We start from the raw sequence: 15,266 nt of genomic DNA, 5'->3' as shown, positions 1-15,266 counted from the left end.
AACAACGTGAAGCCCAGAGCGGACTCAGCCTCAAGGTGAAGCCTAGCGCAGACTCACAGCCTCAAGTTGAAGCCCAGCGCAGACTCCCATCCTCAAAGTGTAGCCCAGCGCAGACTCCCAGCCTCAAGGTGAAGCCCAGCGCAGGCTCCCAGCCTCAAGGTGAAGCCCAGCGCAGACTCCCAGCCTCAAGGTGAAGCCCAGGGCGGACTCGCATGCTCAAGGTGAAGCCCAACGCAGACTCACAGCCTCAAGGTGAAGCCCAGCGCAGACTCACAGCCTCAAGGTGTAGCCCAGCGCAGACTCCCAGCCTCAAGTTGAAGCCCAGCGCAGGCACCCAGCCTCAAGGTGAAGCCCAGCGCAGACTCCCATCCTCAAGGTGAAGCCCAGCGCAGACTCACAGCCTCAAGGTGAAGCCCAGCGCAGACACCCAGCCTCAAGGTGAAGCCCAGCGCAGACTCCCAGCCTCAAGGTGAAGCCCAGCGCAGGCACCCAGCCTCAAGGTGAAGCCCAGCACAGACACCCAGCCTCAAGGTGAAGCCCAGCGCAGACTCCCAGCCTCAAGGTGAAGCCCAGCGCAGACACCCAGCCTCAAGGTGAAGCCCAGCGCAGACACCCAGCCTCAAGGTGAAGCCCAGCGCAGACTCACAGCCTCAAGGTGAAGCCCAGTGCAGACTCCCAGCCTCAAGGTGAATCCCAGCGCAGACTCTCAGCCTCAAGGTGAAGCCAGCATAGACTCAAAGCCGCAAGGTGAAGCCCAGCGGAGACTACCAGCCTCAAGATTAAGCCCAACACAGACTCACAGCCTCAAGGTGAAGCCCAGTGCAGACTCCCAGCCTTAAAGTGAAACCCAGCAGAGACTCTCAGCCTCAAGGTGAAGGCCAGCGCAGACTACCAGCCTCACGGGGAAGCCCAGCGCAGACTCCCATCCTCAAGGTAAAGCCCAGCGCAGACTCCCAGCCTCAAGGTGAAGCCCACCAAGACTCCCAGCCTCAAGGTGAAGCCTACCACAGACTCCCATCCTCAAGGTGAAGCCCAGCGCAGACTCACAGCCTCAAGGCGAAGCCCAGTGCAGACTCCCATCAACAACGTGAAGCCCAGCGCGGACTCTCAGCCTCAAGGTGAAGCCCAGCGCAGACTCACAGTCTCATGCTGAAGCCCAGCGCAGACTCACAGCCTCAAGTTGAAGCCCAGCGCAGACTCACAGCCGCAAGGTGTAGCCCAGCGCAGACTCCCAGCCTCAAGGTGAAGCCCAGCGCAGGCTCCCAGCCTCAAGGTGAAGCCCAGCGCAGACTCCCAGCCTCAAGGTGAAGCCCAGGGCGGACTCGCATGCTCAAGGTGAAGCCCAACGCAGACTCACAGCCTCAAGGTGAAGCCCAGCGCAGACTCACAGCCTCAAGGTGTAGCCCAGAGCAGACTCCCAGCCTCAAGTTGAAGCCCAGCGCAGGCACCCAGCCTCAAGGTGAAGCCCAACGCAGACTCCCATCCTCAAGGTGAAGCCCAGCGCAGACTCACAGCCTCAAGGTGAAGCCCAGCGCAGACACCCAGCCTCAAGGTGAAGCCCAGCGCAGACTCCCAGCCTCAAGGTGAAGCCCAGCGCAGGCACCCAGCCTCAAGGTGAAGCCCAGCGCAGACACCCAGCCTCAAGGTGAAGCCCAGCGCAGACTCACAGCCTCAAGGTGAAGCCCACTGCAGACTCCCAGCCTCAAGGTGAAGCCCAGCGCAGACTCTCAGCCTCAAGGTGAAGCCAGCACAGACTCAAAGCCGCAAGGTGAAGTCCAGCGGAGACTCCCAGCCTCAAGATTAAGCCCAACGCAGACTCACAGCCTCAAGTTGAAGCCCAGTGCAGATTCTCAGCCTCAAGGTGAAGCCCAGCGCAGACTCCCAGCCTCAAGGTGAAGCCCAGCGCAGGCTCCCAGCCTCAAGGTGAAGCCCAGCGCAGACTCCCAGCCTCAAGGTGAAGCCCAGGGCGGACTCGCATGCTCAAGGTGAAGCCCAACGCAGACTCACAGCCTCAAGGTGAAGCCCAGCGCAGACTCACAGCCTCAAGGTGTAGCCCAGCGCAGACTCCCAGCCTCAAGTTGAAGCCCAGCGCAGGCACCCAGCCTCAAGGTGAAGCCCAGCGCAGACTCCCATCCTCAAGGTGAAGCCCAGCGCAGACTCACAGCCTCAAGGTGAAGCCCAGCGCAGACACCCAGCCTCAAGGTGAAGCCCAGCGCAGACTCCCAGCCTCAAGGTGAAGCCCAGCGCAGGCACCCAGCCTCAAGATGAAGCCCAGGGCAGACACCCAGCCTCAAGGTGAAGCCCAGCGCAGACTCCCAGCCTCAAGGTGAAGCCCAGCGCAGGCACCCAGCCTCAAGGTGAAGCCCAGCGCAGACACCCAGCCTCAAGGTGAAGCCCAGCGCAGACTCACAGCCTCAAGGTGAAGCCCAGTGCAGACTCCCAGCCTCAAGGTGAAGCCCAGCGCAGACTCTCAGCCTCAAGGTGAAGCCAGCACAGACTCAAAGCCGCAAGGTGAAGCCCAGCGGAGACACCCAGCCTCAAGATTAAGCCCAACGCAGACTCACAGCCTCAAGGTGAAGCCCAGTGCAGACTCCCAGCCTCAAGGTGAAGCCCAGCGCAGACTCTCAGCCTCAAGGTGAAGCCCAGCGCAGACTCCCAGCCTCAAGGTGAAGCCCAGCGCAGACTCCCAGCCTCAAGGGGAAGCCCAGCGCAGACTCACATGCTCAAGGTAAAGCCCAGCGCAGACTCCCATCCTCAAGGTGAAGCCCAGCGCAGACTCCCAGGCTCAAGGGAAAGCCCAGCGCAGACTCCCAGCTACAAGGGGAAGCCCAGCGCAGACTCACAGCCTCAAGGCGAAGCCCAGTGCAGACTCCCATCAACAACGTGAAGCCCAGAGCGGACTCTCAGCCTCAAGGTGAAGCCTAGCGCAGACTCACAGCCTCAAGTTGAAGCCCAGCGCAGACTCCCAGCCTCAAGGTGAAGCCCAGCGCAGGCTCCCAGCCTCAAGGTGAAGCCCAGCGCAGACTCCCAGCCTCAAGGTGAAGCCCAGGGCGGACTCGCATGCTCAAGGTGAAGCCCAACGCAGACTCACAGCCTCAAGGTGAAGCCCAGCGCAGACTCACAGCCTCAAGGTGTAGCCCAGCGCAGACTCCCAGCCTCAAGTTGAAGCCCAGCGCAGGCACCCAGCCTCAAGGTGAAGCCCAGCGCAGACTCCCATCCTCAAGGTGAAGCCCAGCGCAGACTCCCATCCTCAAGGTGAAGCCCAGCGCAGACACCCAGCCTCATGGTGAAGCCCAGCGCAGACTCCCAGCCTCAAGGTGAAGCCCAGCGCAGGCACCCAGCCTCAAGGTGAAGCCCAGCACAGACACCCAGCCTCAAGGTGAAGCCCAGCGCAGACTCCCAGCCTCAAGGTGAAGCCCAGCGCAGACACCCAGCCTCAAGGTGAAGCCCAGCGCAGACACCCAGCCTCAAGGTGAAGCCAGCACAGACTCAAAGCCGCAAGGTGAAGCCCAGCGGAGACACCCAGCCTCAAGATTAAGCCCAACGCAGACTCACAGCCTCAAGGTGAAGCCCAGTGCAGACTCCCAGCCTCAAGGTGAAGCCCAGCGCAGACTCTCAGCCTCAAGGTGAAGCCCAGCGCAGACTCCCAGCCTCAAGGTGAAGCCCAGCGCAGACTCCCAGCCTCAAGGGGAAGCCCAGCGCAGACTCACATGCTCAAGGTAAAGCCCAGCGCAGACTCCCATCCTCAAGGTGAAGCCCAGCGCAGACTCCCAGCCTCAAGGGAAAGCCCAGCGCAGACTCCCAGCTACAAGGGGAAGCCCAGCGCAGACTCACAGCCTCAAGGCGAAGCCCAGTGCAGACTCCCATCAACAACGTGAAGCCCAGAGCGGACTCTCAGCCTCAAGGTGAAGCCTAGCGCAGACTCACAGCCTCAAGTTGAAGCCCAGCGCAGACTCCCAGCCTCAAGGTGAAGCCCAGCGCAGGCTCCCAGCCTCAAGGTGAAGCCCAGCGCAGACTCCCAGCCTCAAGGTGAAGCCCAGGGCGGACTCGCATGCTCAAGGTGAAGCCCAACGCAGACTCACAGCCTCAAGGTGAAGCCCAGCGCAGACTCACAGCCTCAAGGTGTAGCCCAGCGCAGACTCCCAGCCTCAAGTTGAAGCCCAGCGCAGGCACCCAGCCTCAAGGTGAAGCCCAGCGCAGACTCCCATCCTCAAGGTGAAGCCCAGCGCAGACTCCCATCCTCAAGGTGAAGCCCAGCGCAGACACCCAGCCTCAAGGTGAAGCCCAGCGCAGACTCCCAGCCTCAAGTTGAAGCCCAGCGCAGGCACCCAGCCTCAAGGTGAAGCCCAGCACAGACACCCAGCCTCAAGGTGAAGCCCAGCGCAGACTCCCAGCCTCAAGGTGAAGCCCAGCGCAGACACCCAGCCTCAAGGTGAAGCCCAGCGCAGACACCCAGCCTCAAGGTGAAGCCCAGCGCAGACTCACAGCCTCAAGGTGAAGCCCAGTGCAGACTCCCAGCCTCAAGGTGAAGCCCAGCGCAGACTCTCAGCCTCAAGGTGAAGCCAGCATAGACTCAAAGCCGCAAGGTGAAGCCCAGCGGAGACTCCCAGCCTCAAGATTAAGCCCAACGCAGACTCACAGCCTCAAGGTGAAGCCCAGTGCAGACTCCCAGCCTCAAGGTGAAGCCCAGCGCAGACTCTCAGCCTCAAGGTGAAGCCCAGCGCAGACTCCCAGCCTCAAGGTGAAGCCCAGCGCAGACTCCCAGCCTCAAGGGGAAGCCCAGCGCAGACTCACATGCTCAAGGTAAAGCCCAGCGCAGACTCCCATCCTCAAGGTGAAGCCCAGCGCAGACTCCCAGCCTCAAGGGGAAGCCCAGCGCAGACTCCCAGCTACAAGGGGAAGCCCAGCGCAGACTCACAGCCTCAAGGCGAAGCCTAGTGCAGACTCCCATCAACAACGTGAAGCCCAGCGCGGACTCTCAGCCTCAAGGTGAAGCCCAGCGCAGACTCCCAGCCTCAAGGTGAAGCCAGCACAGACTCACAGCCACAAGGTGAAGCCCAGCGGAGACTCCCAGCCTCAAGATTAAGCCCAACACAGACTCACAGCCTCAAGGTGAAGCCCAGCGCAGACTCCCAGCCTCAAGGTGAAGCCCAGCGCAGACTCTCAGCCTCAAGGTGAAGCCCAGCGCAGACTCCCAGCCTCAAGGTGAAGCCCAGCGCAGACTCCCAACCTCAAGGAGAAGCCCTGCGCAGACTCCCATCCTCAAGGTGAAGCCCAGCGCAGACTCCCATCCTCAAGGTGAAGCCCAGCGCAGACTCCCAGCCTCAAGGGGAAGCCCAGCGCAGACTCCCAGCTACAAGGGGAAGCCCAGCGCAGACTCACAGCCTCAAGGCGAAGCCCAGTGCAGACTCCCATCAACAACGTGAAGCCCAGCGCGGACTCTCAGCCTCAAGGTGAAGCCCAGCGCAGACTCACAGCCTCAAGGTGAAGCCCAGCGCAGACTCACAGCCTCAAGGTGAAGCCCAGCGCAGACTCACAGCCGCAAGGTGTAGCCCAGCGCAGACTTCCAGCCTCAAGGTGAAGCCCAGCGCAGGCACCCAGCCTCAAGGTGAAGCCCAGCGCAGACTCCCAGCCTCAAGGTGAAGCCCAGGGCGGACTCGCATGCTCAAGGTGAAGCCCAACGCAGACTCACAGCCTCAAGGTGAAGCCCAGCGCAGACTCACAGCCTCAAGGTGTAGCCCAGCGCAGACTCCCAGCCTCAAGGTGAAGTCCAGCGCAGGCACCCAGCCTCAAGGTGAAGCCCAGCGCAGACTCCCATCCTCAAGGTGAAGCCCAGCGCAGACTCACAGCCTCAAGGTGAAGCCCAGCGCAGACACCCAGCCTCAAGGTGAAGCCCAGCGCAGACTCCCAGCCTCAAGGTGAAGCCCAGCGCAGGCACCCAGCCTCAAGGTGAAGCCCAGCGCAGACACCCAGCCTCAAGGTGAAGCCCAGCGCAGACTCCCAGCCTCAAGGTGAAGCCCAGCGCAGGCACCCAGCCTCAAGGTGAAGCCCAGCGCAGACACCCAGCCTCAAGGTGAAGCCCAGCGCAGACTCAAAGCCGCAAGGTGAAGCCCAGCGGAGACTCCCAGCCTCAAGATTAAGCCCAACGCAGACTCACAGCCTCAAGATGAAGCCCAGTGCAGACTCCCAGCCTCAAGGTGAAGCCCAGCGCAGACTCTCAGCCTCAAGGTGAAGCGCAGCGCAGACTCCCAGCCTCAAGGTGAAGCCCAGCGCAGACTCCCAGCCTCAAGGGGAAGCCCAGCGCAGACTCACATGCTCAAGGTAAAGCCCAGCGCAGACTCCCATCCTCAAGGTGAAGCCCAGCGCAGACTCCCAGCCTCAAGGGGAAGCCCAGCGCAGACTCCCAGCTACAAGGGGAAGCCCAGCGCAGACTCACAGCCTCAAGGCGAAGCCTAGTGCAGACTCCCATCAACAACGTGAAGCCCAGCGCGGACTCTCAGCCTCAAGGTGAAGCCCAGCGCAGACTCCCAGCCTCAAGGTGAAGCCAGCACAGACTCACAGCCACAAGGTGAAGCCCAGCGGAGACTCCCAGCCTCAAGATTAAGCCCAACACAGACTCACAGCCTCAAGGTGAAGCCCAGCGCAGACTCCCAGCCTCAAGGTGAAGCCCAGCGCAGACTCTCAGCCTCAAGGTGAAGCCCAGCGCAGACTCCCAGCCTCAAGGTGAAGCCCAGCGCAGACTCCCAACCTCAAGGAGAAGCCCTGCGCAGACTCCCATCCTCAAGGTGAAGCCCAGCGCAGACTCCCATCCTCAAGGTGAAGCCCAGCGCAGACTCCCAGCCTCAAGGGGAAGCCCAGCGCAGACTCCCAGCTACAAGGGGAAGCCCAGCGCAGACTCACAGCCTCAAGGCGAAGCCCAGTGCAGACTCCCATCAACAACGTGAAGCCCAGCGCGGACTCTCAGCCTCAAGGTGAAGCCCAGCGCAGACTCACAGCCTCAAGGTGAAGCCCAGCGCAGACTCACAGCCTCAAGGTGAAGCCCAGCGCAGACTCACAGCCGCAAGGTGTAGCCCAGCGCAGACTTCCAGCCTCAAGGTGAAGCCCAGCGCAGGCACCCAGCCTCAAGGTGAAGCCCAGCGCAGACTCCCAGCCTCAAGGTGAAGCCCAGGGCGGACTCGCATGCTCAAGGTGAAGCCCAACGCAGACTCACAGCCTCAAGGTGAAGCCCAGCGCAGACTCACAGCCTCAAGGTGTAGCCCAGCGCAGACTCCCAGCCTCAAGGTGAAGTCCAGCGCAGGCACCCAGCCTCAAGGTGAAGCCCAGCGCAGACTCCCATCCTCAAGGTGAAGCCCAGCGCAGACTCACAGCCTCAAGGTGAAGCCCAGCGCAGACACCCAGCCTCAAGGTGAAGCCCAGCGCAGACTCCCAGCCTCAAGGTGAAGCCCAGCGCAGGCACCCAGCCTCAAGGTGAAGCCCAGCGCAGACACCCAGCCTCAAGGTGAAGCCCAGCGCAGACTCCCAGCCTCAAGGTGAAGCCCAGCGCAGGCACCCAGCCTCAAGGTGAAGCCCAGCGCAGACACCCAGCCTCAAGGTGAAGCCCAGCGCAGACTCAAAGCCGCAAGGTGAAGCCCAGCGGAGACTCCCAGCCTCAAGATTAAGCCCAACGCAGACTCACAGCCTCAAGATGAAGCCCAGTGCAGACTCCCAGCCTCAAGGTGAAGCCCAGCGCAGACTCTCAGCCTCAAGGTGAAGCGCAGCGCAGACTCCCAGCCTCAAGGTGAAGCCCAGCGCAGACTCCCAGCCTCAAGGGGAAGCCCAGCGCAGACTCACATGCTCAAGGTAAAGCCCAGCGCAGACTCCCATCCTCAAGGTGAAGCCCAGCGCAGACTCCCAGCCTCAAGGGGAAGCCCAGCGCAGACTCCCAGCTACAAGGGGAAGCCCAGCGCAGACTCACAGCCTCAAGGCGAAGCCCAGTGCAGACTCCCATCAACAACGTGAAGCCCAGCGCGGACTCTCAGCCTCAAGGTGAAGCCCAGTGCAGACTCACAGTCTCAAGCTGAAGCCCAGCGCAGACTCACAGCCTCAAGTTGAAGCCCAGCGCAGACTCACAGCCGCAAGGTGTAGCCCAGCGCAGACTCCCAGCCTCAAGGTGAAGCCCAGCGCAGGCTCCCAGCCTCAAGGTGAAGCCCAGCGCAGACTCCCAGCCTCAAGGTGAAGCCCAGGGCGGATTCGCATGCTCAAGGTGAAGCCCAACGCAGACTCACATCCTCAAGGTGAAGCCCAGCGCAGACTCACAGCCTCAAGGTGTAGCCCAGCGCAGACTCCCAGCCTCAAGGTGAAGCCCAGCGCAGGCACCCAGCCTCAAGGTGAAGCCCAGCGCAGACACCCAGCCTCAAGGTGAAGCCCAGCGCAGACTCCCAGCCTCAAGGTGAAGCCCAGCGCAGACACCCAGCCTCAAGGTGAAGCCCAGCGCAGACACCCAGCCTCAAGGTGAAGCCCAGCGCAGACTCACAGCCTCAAGGTGAAGCCCAGTGCAGACTCCCAGCCTCAAGGTGAAGCCCAGCGCAGACTCTCAGCCTCAAGGTGAAGCCCAGCGCAGACTCCCAGCCTCAAGGTGAAGCCCAGCGCAGACTCCCAGCCTCAAGGGGAAGCCCAGCGCAGACTCACATGCTCAAGGTAAAGCCCAGCGCAGACTCCCATCCTCAAGGTGAAGCCCAGCGCAGACTCCCAGCCTCAAGGTGAAGCCCAGAGCAGACACCCAGCCTCAAGGTGAAGCCCAGCGCAGACTCACAGCCTCAAGGTGAAGCCCAGTGCAGACTCCCAGCCTCAAGGTGAAGCCCAGCGCAGACTCTCAGCCTCAAGGTGAAGCCAGCATAGACTCAAAGCCGCAAGGTGAAGCCCAGCGGAGACTCCCAGCCTCAAGATTAAGCCCAACGCAGACTCACAGCCTCAAGGTGAAGCCCAGTGCAGACTCCCAGCCTCAAGGTGAAGCCCAGCGCAGACTCTCAGCCTCAAGGTGAAGCCCAGCGCAGACTCCCAGCCTCAAGGGGAAGCCCAGCGCAGACTCACATGCTCAAGGTAAAGCCCAGCGCAGACTCCCATCCTCAAGGTGAAGCCCAGCGCAGACTCCCAGCCTCAAGGGGAAGCCCAGCGCAGACTCCCAGCTACAAGGGGAAGCCCAGCGCAGACTCCCAGCCTCAAGGCGAAGCCCAGTGCAGACTCCCATCAACAACGTGAAGCCCAGCGCGGACTCTCAGCCTCAAGGTGAAGCCCAGCGCAGACTCACAGTCTCAAGGTGAAGCCCAGCGCAGACTCACAGCCTCAAGGTGAAGCCCAGCGCAGACTCACAGCCTCAAGGTGTAGCCCAGCGCAGACTCCCATCCTCAAGGTGAAGCCCAGGGCGGACTCGCATGCTCAAGGTGAAGCCCAGCACAGACACCCAGCCTCAAGGTGAAGCCCAGCGCAGACTCACAGCCTCAAGGTGAAGCCCAGTGCAGACTCCCAGCCTCAAGGTGAAGCCCAGCGCAGACTCTCAGCCTCAAGGTGAAGCCCAGCGCAGACTCACAGCCTCAAGGCGAAGCCCAGTGCAGACTCCCATCAACAACGTGAAGCCCAGCGCGGACTCTCGGCCTCAAGGTGAAGCCCAGCGTAGACTCACAGTCTCAAGGTGAAGCCCAGCGCAGACTCACAGCCTCAAGGTGAAGCCCAGCGCAGACTCACAGACTCAAGGTGTAGCCCAGCGCAGACTCCCATCCTCAAGGTGAAGCCCAGCGCAGGCACCCAGCCTCAAGGTGAAGCCCAGCGCAGACTCACAGCCTCAAGGTGAAGCCCAGGGCGGACTCGCATGCTCAAGGTGAAGCCCAACGCAGACTCACAGCCTCAAGGTGAAGCCCAGCGCAGACTCACAGCCTCAAGGTGTAGCCCAGCGCAGACTCCCAGCCTCAAGGTGAAGCCCAGCGCAGGCACCCAGCCTCAAGGTGTAGCCCAGCGCAGACTCCCAGCCTCAAGGTGAAGCCCAGCGCAGACTCCCAGCCTCAAGGTGAAGCCCAGGGCGGACTCGCCTGCTCAAGGTGAAGCCCAACGCAGACTCACAGCCTCAAGGTGAAGCCCAGCGCAGACTCACAGCCTCAAGGTGTAGCCCAGCGCAGACTCCCAGCCTCAAGTTGAAGCCCAGCGCAGGCACCCAGCCTCAAGGTGAAGCCAGGCGCAGACTCCCATCCTCAAGGTGAAGCCCAGCGCAGACTCACAGCCTCAAGGTGAAGCCCAGCGCAGACACCCAGCCTCAAGGTGAAGCCCAGCGCAGACTCCCAGCCTCAAGGTGAAGCCCAGCGCAGGCACCCAGCCTCAAGGTGAAGCCCAGCGCAGACACCCAGCCTCAAGGTGAAGCCCAGCGCAGACACCCAGCCTCAAGGTGAAGCCCAGCGCAGACTCACAGCCTCAAGGTGAAGCCCAGTGCAGACTCCCAGCCTCAAGGTGAAGCCCAGCGCAGACTCTCAGCCTCAAGGTGAAGCCAGCACAGACTCAAAGCCGCAAGGTGAAGCCCAGCGGAGACTCCCAGCCTCAAGATTAAGCCCAACGCAGACTCACAGCCTCAAGTTGAAGCCCAGTGCAGACTCCCAGCCTCAAGGTGAAGCCCAGCGCAGATTCTCAGCCTCAAGGTGAAGCCCAGCGCAGACCCCCAGCCTCAAGGTGAAGCCCAGCGCAGGCTCCCAGCCTCAAGGTGAAGCCCAGTGCAAACTCCCAGCCTCAAGGTGAAGCCCAGGGCGGACTCGCATGCTCAAGGTGAAGCCCAACGCAGACTCACAGCCTCAAGGTGAAGCCCAGCGCAGACTCACAGCCTCAAGGTGTAGCCCAGCGCAGACTCCCAGCCTCAAGTTGAAGCCCAGCGCAGGCACCCAGCCTCAAGGTGAAGCCCAGCGCAGACTCCCATCCTCAAGGTGAAGCCAGCACAGACTCAAAGCCGCAAGGTGAAGCCCAGCGGAGACACCCAGCCTCAAGATTAAGCCCAACGCAGACTCACAGCCTCAAGGTGAAGCCCAGTGCAGACTCCCAGCCTCAAGGTGAAGCCCAGCGCAGACTCTCAGCCTCAAGGTGAAGCCCAGCGCAGACTCCCAGCCTCAAGGTGAAGCCCAGCGCAGACTCCCAGCCTCAAGGGGAAGCCCAGCGCAGACTCACATGCTCAAGGTAAAGCCCAGCGCAGACTCCCATCCTCAAGGTGAAGCCCAGCGCAGACTCCCAGCCTCAAGGGAAAGCCCAGCGCAGACTCCCAGCTACAAGGGGAAGCCCAGCGCAGACTCACAGCCTCAAGGCGAAGCCCAGTGCAGACTCCCATCAACAACGTGAAGCCCAGAGCGGACTCTCAGCCTCAAGGTGAAGCCTAGCGCAGACTCACAGCCTCAAGTTGAAGCCCAGCGCAGACTCCCATCCTCAAGGTGTAGCCCAGCGCAGACACCCAGCCTCAAGGTGAAGCCCAGCGCAGGCTCCCAGCCTCAAGGTGAAGCCCAGCGCAGACTCCCAGCCTCAAGGTGAAGCCCAGGGCGGACTGCATGCTCAAGGTGAAGCCCAACGCAGACTCACAGCCTCAAGGTGAAGCCCAGCGCAGACTCACAGCCTCAAGGTGTAGCCCAGCGCAGACTCCCAGCCTCAAGTTGAAGCCCAGCGCAGGCACCCAGCCTCAAGGTGAAGCCCAGCGCAGACTCCCATCCTCAAGGTGAAGCCCAGCGCAGACTCACAGCCTCAAGGTGAAGCCCAGCGCAGACACCCAGCCTCAAGGTGAAGCCCAGCGCAGACTCCCAGCCTCAAGGTGAAGCCCAGCGCAGGCACCCAGCCTCAAGGTGAAGCCCAGCGCAGACACCCAGCCTCAAGGTGAAGCCCAGCGCAGACTCCCAGCCTCAAGGTGAAGCCCAGCGCAGACACCCAGCCTCATGGTGAAGCCCAGCGCAGACACCCAGCCTCAAGGTGAAGCCCAGCGCAGACTCACAGCCTCAAGGTGAAGCCCAGTGCAGACTCCCAGCCTCAAGGTGAAGCCCAGCGCAGACTCTCAGCCTCAAGGTGAAGCCAGCATAGATTCAAAGCCGCAAGGTGAAGCCCAGCGGAGACTCCCAGCCTCAAGATTAAGCCCAACGCAGACTACCAGCCTCAAGGTGAAGCCCAGTGCAGACTCCCAGCCTCAAGGTGAAGCCCAGCGCAGACTCTCAGCCTCAAGGTGAAGCCCAGCGCAGACTCCCAGCCTCAAGGGAAAGCCCAGCGCAGACTCACATGCTCAAGATAAAGCCCAGCGCAGACTCCCATCCTCAAGGTGAAGCCCAGCGCAGACTCCCAGCCTCAAGGGGAAGCCCAGCACAGACTCCCAGCTACAAGGGGAAGCCCAGCGCAGACTCACAGCCTCAAGGCGAAGCCCAGTGCAGACTCCCATCAACAACGTGAAGCCCAGCGCGGACTCTCAGCCTCAAGGTGAAGCCCAGCGCAGACTCACAGTCTCAAGGTGAAGCCCAGCGCAGACTCACAGCCTCAAGGTGAAGCCCAGCGCAGACTCACAGCCTCAAGGTGTAGCCCAGCGCAGACTCCCATCCTCAAGGTGAAGCTCAGGGCGGACTCGCATGCTCAAGGTGAAGCCCAGCACAGACACCCAGCCTCAAGGTGAAGCCCAGCGCAGACTCACAGCCTCAAGGTGAAGCCCAGTGCAGACTCCCAGCCTCAAGGTGAAGCCCAGCGCAGACTCACAGCCTCAAGGTGAAGCCAGCACAGACTCACAGCCACAAGGTGAAGCCCAGCGGAGATTCCCAGCCTCAAGATTAAGCCCAACGCAGACTCACAGCCTCAAGGTGAAGCCCAGTGCAGACACCCAGCCTCAAGGTGAAGCCCAGCGCAGACTCTCAGCCTCAAGGTGAAGCCCAGCGCAGACTCCCAGCCTCAAGGTGAAGCCAGCACAGACTCACAGCCACAAGGTGAAGCCCAGCGCAGACTCCCAGCCTCAAGGTGAAGCCAGCACAGACTCACAGCCTCAAGGTGAAGCCCAGTGCAGACTCCCAGCCTTAAAGTGAAACCCAGCAGAGACTCTCAGCCTCAAGGTGAAGGCCAGCGCAGACTACCAGCCTCACGGGGAAGCCCAGCGCAGACTCCCAGCCTCAAGGTGAAGCCCAGCGCAGACTCCCAGCCTTAAAGTGAAACCCAGCAGAGACTCTCAGCCTCAAGGTGAAGGCCAGCGCAGACTACCAGCCTCACGGGGAAGCCCAGCGCAGACTCCCATCCTCAAGGTAAAGCCCAGCGCAGACTCCCAGCCTCAAGGTGAAGCCCACCACAGACTCCCAGCCTCAAGGTGAAGCCTACCACAGACTCCCATCCTCAAGGTGAAGCCCAGCGCAGACTCACAGCATCAAGGCGAAGCCCAGTGCAGACTCCCATCAACAACGTGAAGCCCAGCGCGGACTCTCAGCCTCAAGGTGAAGCCCAGCGCAGACTCACAGTCTCAAGCTGAAGCCCAGCGCAGACTCACAGCTTCAAGTTGAAGCCCAGCGCAGACTCACAGCCGCAAGGTGTAGCCCAGCGCAGACTCCCAGCCTCAAGGTGAAGCCCAGCGCAGGCTCCCAGCCTCAAGGTGAAGCCCAGGGCGGACTCGCATGCTCAAGGTGAAGCCCAACGCAGACTCACAGCCTCAAGGTGAAGCCCAGCGCAGACTCACAGCCTCAAGGTGTAGCCCAGCGCAGACTCCCAGCCTGAAGTTGAAGCCCAGCGCAGGCACCCAGCCTCAAGGTGAAGCCCAGCGCAGACTCCCATCCTCAAGGTGAAGCCCAGCGCAGACTCACAGCCTCAAGGTGAAGCCCAGCGCAGACACCCAGCCTCAAGGTGAAGCCCAGCGCAGACTCCCAGCCTCAAGGTGAAGCCCAGCACAGGCACCCAGCCTCAAGGTGAAGCCCAGCGCAGACACCCAGCCTCAAGGTGAAGCCCAGCGCAGACTCCCAGCCTCAAGGTGAAGCCCAGCGCAGGCACCCAGCCTCAAGGTGAAGCTCAGTGCAGACACCCAGCCTCAAGGTGAAGCCCAGCGCAGACTCACAGCCTCAAGGTGAAGCCCAGTGCAGACTCCCAGCCTCAAGGTGAAGCCCAGCGCAGACTCTCAGCCTCAAGGTGAAGCCAGCACAGACTCAAAGCCGCAAGGTGAAGCCCAGCGGAGACTCCCAGCCTCAAGATTAAGCCCAACGCAGACTTACAGCCTCAAGGTGAAGCCCAGTGCAGACTCCCAGCCTCAAGGTGAAGCCCAGCGCAGACTCTCAGCCTCAAGGTGAAGCCCAGCGCAGACTCCCAGCCTCAAGGGGAAGCCCAGCGCAGACTCCCAGCCTCAAGGGGAAGCCCAACGCAGACTCACATGCTCAAGGTAAAGCCCAGCGCAGACTCCCATCCTCAAGGTGAAGCCCAGCGCAGACTCCCAGCCTCAAGGGGAAGCCCAGCGCAGACTCCCAGCTACAAGGGGAAGCCCAGCGCAGACTCACAGCCTCAAGGCGAAGCCCAGTGCAGACTCCCATCAACAACGTGAAGCCCAGCGCGGACTCTCAGCCTCAAGGTGAAGCCCAGCGCAGACTCACAGTCTCAAGGTGAAGCCCAGCGCAGACTCACAGCCTCAAGGTGAAGCCCAGCGCAGACTCACAGCCTCAAGGTGTAGCCCAGCGCAGACTCCCATCCTCAAGGTGAAGCCCAGGGCGGACTCGCATGCTCAAGGTGAAGCCCAGCACAGACACCCAGCCTCAAGGTGAAGCCCAGCGCAGACTCACAGCCTCAAGGTGAAGTCCAGTGCAGACTCCCAGCCTCAAGGTGAAGCCCAGCGCAGACTCACAGCCTCAAGGTGAAGCCAGCACAGACTCACAGCCACAAGGTGAAGCCCAGCGGAGATTCCCAGCCTCAAGATTAAGCCCAACGCAGACTCACAGCCTCAAGGTGAAGCCCAGTGCAGACACCCAGCCTCAAGGTGAAGCCCAGCGCAGACTCTCAGCCTCAAGGTGAAGCCCAGCGCAGACTCCCAGCCTCAAGGTGAAGCCAGCACAGACTCACAGCCACAAGGTGAAGCCCAGCGGAGACTCCCAGCCTCAAGATTAAGCCCAACACAGACTCACAGCCTCAAGGTGAAGCCCAGTGCAGACTCCCAGCCTTAAAGTGAAACCCAGCAGAGACTCTCAGCCTCAAGGTGAAGGCCAGCGCAGACTACCAGCCTCACGGGGAAGCCCAGCGCAGACTCCCAGCCTCAAGGTGAAGCCCAGCGCAGACTCCCAGCCTTA

Source organism: Chiloscyllium plagiosum, unplaced genomic scaffold (assembly GCF_037043375.1).
Source record: "Chiloscyllium plagiosum isolate Xiang-an unplaced genomic scaffold, Cpla_swu_hap1 HiC_scaffold_31, whole genome shotgun sequence".
In the NCBI taxonomy this organism is placed as follows: Eukaryota; Metazoa; Chordata; class Chondrichthyes; order Orectolobiformes; family Hemiscylliidae; genus Chiloscyllium; species Chiloscyllium plagiosum.
The sequence above is the reverse complement of the archived record's forward strand: the minus strand, read 5'-3'. Positions refer to the sequence as shown.